A 6,000-nucleotide genomic window follows, 5' to 3' on the forward strand; every position below is an offset into this window, starting at 1 on the left:
TGTATCACAGTCATGTATCAAGTGAATAATTAATGACAGATTTTACATAATGCTCCCAACATGACTTTATTTGGGATTTCCAGGGACAGTTTTCCAAACACACAGACCAAGCAGTGCTGTGCAGTTTGAACTTTTTTACTACGATTTTTTAAGAGTCAAATTTCTGACAAATTTCAGATCAAAATGGGGAACATGCAGTGTCCTGCTGAGGACGCAGCCCACCTGGCCTCTGTTGCTCGAGACATCTGTCTTTTCCCAAACTACAACCCCAGTCCTCTTCTCCTCAACATGCTGTCCGTCAACTATTCTCTTCTCCTGAGGAACCACTACACAGCAGTGCAGTCCTCCCTCACCCCCAAGCAGCTGGAGGACTTCACCCTGGACCTGAAGACCACTTTTGGCAGGGAGGGCAGGGTCACTCTTGGTGGCGTGGGGGTAGTGGCCCTGTCTCTGGCTGTGCTGTTTGACACTCTTGCTAGGCGGGCCAGGGGAGAGTGGGTGCCAGACTCGGGGCCTATTCCAGGTTTATTTGTCCAAAACATGAGAGGGTACTACCCACCGCATGTCTACACAGTCAGCGAGTACCTGAGACTGGTACCCTACATTGCAAACAACCCCACCAGGATGAGAAAAGAGACAGGGAGGTAGGTACTGTAATATGTATTTACAGGTGGCTGTTGCTCCAACACATTCTCATTCCAAGTCGTCACATATTGCCACTATGCAGTGGACTTTCGCGTCGACATATTACACTCTAGGTGCAGTATCATACTGCGTCTGCTGTTTCCTGGGATGCTGCCTCCATGATCACAAGCACATGGCAACCAATGCTGGGACGTCAAAAATAATACATGCCACCACAGATGGTAAGGATTAGGTAAAGACAGCACATGGTAAGGTGTTGGAAATATACATCATGTTCAGATGGGAAGCGAACACCGGACTCCTGCATGAAACTCCAGGGTTTGTTGGACCCATACACTGCCCCTCCCATCTATTCTATACCCAGGTAGTAGGGAACGTTCCCACAACATTGGCTAACGTTATCTACAAGTTGCAACAATGTTTTAAAGAAAACATTTTAATCTAATGTTCCAAGAACGACGTGACAACTGCAAAATTCCGAGGATGTTTAGGTGATGTTAAGAGGTGACAGATCAAAGAATGTTCTTTTATAAGATGTTCCCACAATGTTACATGAGAACAAAGGAAGAACATTTTCAAAGCTACATTCAGAAAATGTTATTGAGGACTAAGATTACAGATCTTTTTTAGATTAAAATGTAATGTGATATATTAACAGTAAAAAAAATATCAAAGAATTTTTGTATGTTCATAGAGAATGTTGCCTGAACTTTTAGAAGAACATTCTGGGAACATAAAGATAACTTGCCAGTGAAAATGTAGCTAAAACATTACATTGGTTACATTGTACCCTTCTCAGAACATTTTTAGAACAAAAATTGCTAGCTGGGTAGGCATCCTAGCTTTCTTTATATTACATCATTACTAGTTACCAGTTTCAACCTGGCGTTGTCCTGCCCTGCACTCGACAGGTTCCGTCCGGCCACGTTGACAAGTGACGCCACCCATCTGTGTATCATGCAGACACAGTAGGTGCTGTCGGCCAGCATATAATAACACCGCGGCCAGTACTGTCCAGCCGCATTCTCACCTGATGCTGTCCAGCAGCATATCCATGCAGACATGAAAGGTGGCTTTTGGTGTCATGATCTCATGCAGATAGCACTGTCAAAGTGGTAGTATCTGACAACTTCGGAATCAAGACAGGCTGGTATTAATGGGGTGGCTTCGGCTCAGTAGAGCGGATTGTCTACTTATCAAAAGATCAATGCATTGATGCATTCCTGGCTCTTCCAGGCCACATTACCGATGTATCCTTGGATAAGATAACAAACCACAAATTGCCCATCGGTGTGTGATTGTGTACAAATGTTAAACTGAGTATCACGCACGGTTTACAGTAGCCCTGGCCACCAGTGTGTGAATGTGTGTGTGAACGGGTCAATGTGGCTCTGTAGTGTAAAAGCACTTTAAGTAGAATAGAAAGGCACGGTCCACGTCCATTTATTGATTTACATGTGTTCCATAAAATCAGTTTGTCAGTACTGAATGTATGTTCTCTGTGTCCGATTGTGCAGTTTTATTGTATTTTTTTTCACCAAGGTACCTCAAGCAACTGAAAACTGATGACCGATCTTTGGACAAATTGGGAGAAAACAAGACGTTACTGATGATGGAAGACACAACAGCACTCAATGTGAATCTGGGGAAATTTTTTGCAGGCTGCTTGAAGCTTCACCTCCACCGCATCAAAAACACTACAGCTAATAGGTACTTTAGCTCTGAAACAAGAGAAATTCGTATTGTCCTCAATCTTAATTGTGACCCAGAGACAGCTGACAATGATTTTTTGGCTAAATTGCAAAAATCTGTCATCCACACTCGAGAAGCTTTTGACAGATGCAAGCCCAAAAGCGGATATTCACCAAAATCATGGCTGGTTTATGTTGCAGGGCTTGAATTGATAGATGCCATGTTCCTACCCTTACATGCAGCTGGAGGTAGGAGTACTGATTCTTTGATTGCTGAAAGGGAAGATTTTGATCTGCACTCAGGAAATGGGTAGAGTAGCTCACTGTACAATTTTCCAATACAACTGAAAAGAAAAGTATTAGTAAAAGAGTACTAAAATTCAAGATCAGATACATGAAGTAGAACACGACTGGTGGAATACATAGAGCCAGATTAGCTATTGATAAAATGTGAATGGACATAATTCATGGATCACCAGGAGACATGACACAAAGGAGTCAGAATGTGATCAATCATATACGTAGTTTTAATGTTGTCAGATGAAGTTTTTTTCCCCAATTTGCTTGAAAATGCTTTTGAATCACATTTTGTGTTTGAACTTATGTTACTCTGCAAGTTTTCATGTTTCATATCTGTTTCATATACTGTATGGCTAACATGATATTAAATGTGTAAATAATTATATACTTTCATGAGTCATGGCTGTTCATAAAGTAAATAATAATGTAACTCTATTTTTGATTTCTATTTTTTTTATTTTAAAAATGTTTAAACATAATTCATTTAAATAAATCTGAACACTATCCAGAACTGTCATTATTATAATTATATACTTAAAATTATGTAACAGGTTTTTTTCTTGTTTTTTAATTGAGCTCTTTCTTAACGTATTTTTTTCTTCTTTTTTTCTTTCTTTCGTTTTATTCATTTATTTTTTGCTTATTTACAAGTAATTTTCTTGTGATGTTTTTACTAATTTCTTGCCAGTTTTGGGCCATTTCATTTTCTGGAACCGCTTGTCCTCGTAAGGGTCGCGGGGGGGCTGGAGCGAAAGGCGGGGTACACCCTGGACAGGTCGCCAGACTATCGCAGGGCCGACACATACAGACAAACAACCAGTCACACTCACAGTCACACCTAAGGGCAATTTAGAGTCACCAATCAACCTGCATGTCTTTGGACTGTGGGAAGAAGCCGGAGACCCCGGAGAGAACCCATGCAGACACGGGGAGAACATGCAAACTCTGCACAGAAGAGCCCCCGCCCGGACCGAACCCCGTTCCAAATTTGGGTCTCTCGAACCAGGGACCCTCTTGCTGTGAGGCAACAGTGCTAACCACAAAGCCACCGTGCCACCCCCAATTTTGGACCATTTCTTGTTAGGTCCCTCATTGCCTTCTTCCCGTGTTTTTGAAAGAGTTAACTTAAAAAGAAAAAACATATAGTCCACTTCTTTGATTTAATTTCATCTTAAGGTCTGTGGTGATTCAGGTACTCCAAAACAGTGCTTTGCTGGCTTTTGTGCTGCAGCTGCGTGCTGCCATCAGTCTGATTAGCTGCACCTCCGTGCTCAGCTCATAGGTTGTAGCAATTTTAAGACTGTTTGTGGGGCCCAAATATACAGAAATATTCAAATAAAATAGACAAAAAAATAACATGTTTATACTGAATGCAAAAAACTGCAATGTTTTTTGCAAATTGTTTTTTGCCCAAAACTGTATGGGTCCAGCATAGGCTTGTCTGAAAGGGGCGACTCAAAAATTTAGCCTTACTTATTTAGCTCCCTCCCTGAGAAGCTAGCATGACATGGATGGATTGACTGGATTCCTCAGGTCAAGATACCAGTACAGTATCATCAGCTTTAAAACTCAGCCCGGTGCAACCTGTTAACAAAAGGAAAGTTGGGCGATGATTAACATGATAAAAAAAAAACATGATTACAAATTATGTATGGACCCTAATTGCATCACAATTAACTTGTTAATGCTGACATCCCTAAAAAATATACTCATAATAAACCCATGGGCTTAGCTTCATCACAGCCATGAATGTCATTTGCCTATGAAGCAAAAAAAAAAAACAACAACAAAAAAACCCTTTTTTTTTTGGCTATAGAATATCTATGGATCTAATATCTAAGATCTATGGGCCCATGAGGGTTGCGCACTAGACTTACAGTGGCATCCAAGAGTGCCTGAGCAGGTTACTTCCACTCGCAGAGTGACTAACTTCCAGTTTAGCACTTTGCTAACTTGAATGGCTGTCTAAACAATGTAATTGTGCAGCTCTTATTGTGCGCTCCAGTTGAACTGGGAAGTAGCAATATCTGAGTTCCTAGTGGGAATTTACAACTGAAACGCCCATGAGGTTGGACCTCCCATTTGGAAACTCGGAGAAACCTCACCAACCCTGAAATCAACATTCATCATGGCTGCTCAGCATGTGAACAGTGATAAACACTCTGATAATACAACATTTTGAGCCCCACTGTATTATTTGTATCACATTAATTCAGCTGTACACATGGTACTGGTCATCTTCTATTGTTAGACATGTTATTACGATGTTAAAAATATTGTTGTTATTTTAACTGGTATTGTTAACAATGGCTAACCCTGGTTTTATTTGCTAACAATGACTTACCCGTGGTGATTTTAATGCGAACATCCAGGGCATTCCCACTTGTGCTGCTAGAACATGGTCAATGTCACTCCCACTTCCAACCTCCAACTTCTGATTTAATTGGAACGAACCCCAAAACTTTCCAAATGTTACAGAACTGGATGACTTAAATCTAGATAATGGCATGAGTCTTTCTGGGCCTGTGGGCATCATGTGACGGACCCAGACAGTGTAATTCCACTCTTGGCCACTATGTAAGATTTGGTTCAGAGTAGGGTTGCAAATTGTAAATACTTTCCATAATTGGTAATCAGTAAAAATTAATTATTGATTAATTATTATTGAAAAAAACATAAAAACTTTGCTTATTTCAAACAACACCAAATGCGTATTATCCTCAGTCAAAGCTCACAGCAACATATTGCATATATTTTGACAGCATTTAGCCTATCAATTAAATGATTAAATTTCACATATTTGTTTAAATTCGTAATTATTATCACTTCCTTCCACAGTTGCCAAGAAAGAAAGACGGTTGGGTCAACTTACTCACTGGCTCATGTTACCCCTCTCTCCCCTATCCAGTTCTCTCTATAAATCCGTGCTCTGTACGTAGATATAAAAGCTCAATCTAAGGTAATAAAAACACAACCATTGCATGGTGATCATAAACAAATGAAAACATAGTTGTGAATATTAAGTAGCATTTCTGCCAATAGATTTTCCGAAATTCTACATGCTGGGTCTTTAAGAATCTAAATATGCAGAAAGTCCAAGTGGATTCAAATGTATTCTTAATCTGTTTAAAACTTTCACATTTTAAAAATGACAGTAGATTAATAGAGTAAACTGCATTTCTAAAACATTAGTTTTTATTAAATTTAAATTTTGATAATGCTGCTGATTGTGTGACTCCCTGGAGGATAAACTTGGACAACCCTTCACTGAATGATACACGCACGCATGCACACACACACACACACACACACACACACACAGCGAGCGAAAGGACAGTTTTCAGTTGCCTCAGCCAGCTATAAA

The 6,000-nt window shown here is 40.1% G+C and overlaps 1 pseudogene across 1 annotated transcript; it reads left to right on the top strand.

Moving 5' to 3' along the window:
- The first annotated feature begins 46 nt into the window (after positions 1-46).
- On the top strand, positions 47-3,147 carry LOC121951845 (uncharacterized; annotated as a pseudogene). Its single transcript, XR_015778205.1, has 2 exons — positions 47-644; positions 2,188-3,147. The product of XR_015778205.1 is annotated as an uncharacterized LOC121951845 (transcript).
- Positions 3,148-6,000: the final 2,853 nt, after the last annotated feature.

Source organism: Plectropomus leopardus, chromosome 12, assembly GCF_026936395.1.
Source record: "Plectropomus leopardus strain MGB_pleo_1.0 chromosome 12, ASM2693639v1, whole genome shotgun sequence".
In the NCBI taxonomy this organism is placed as follows: domain Eukaryota; kingdom Metazoa; phylum Chordata; class Actinopteri; order Perciformes; family Serranidae; genus Plectropomus; species Plectropomus leopardus.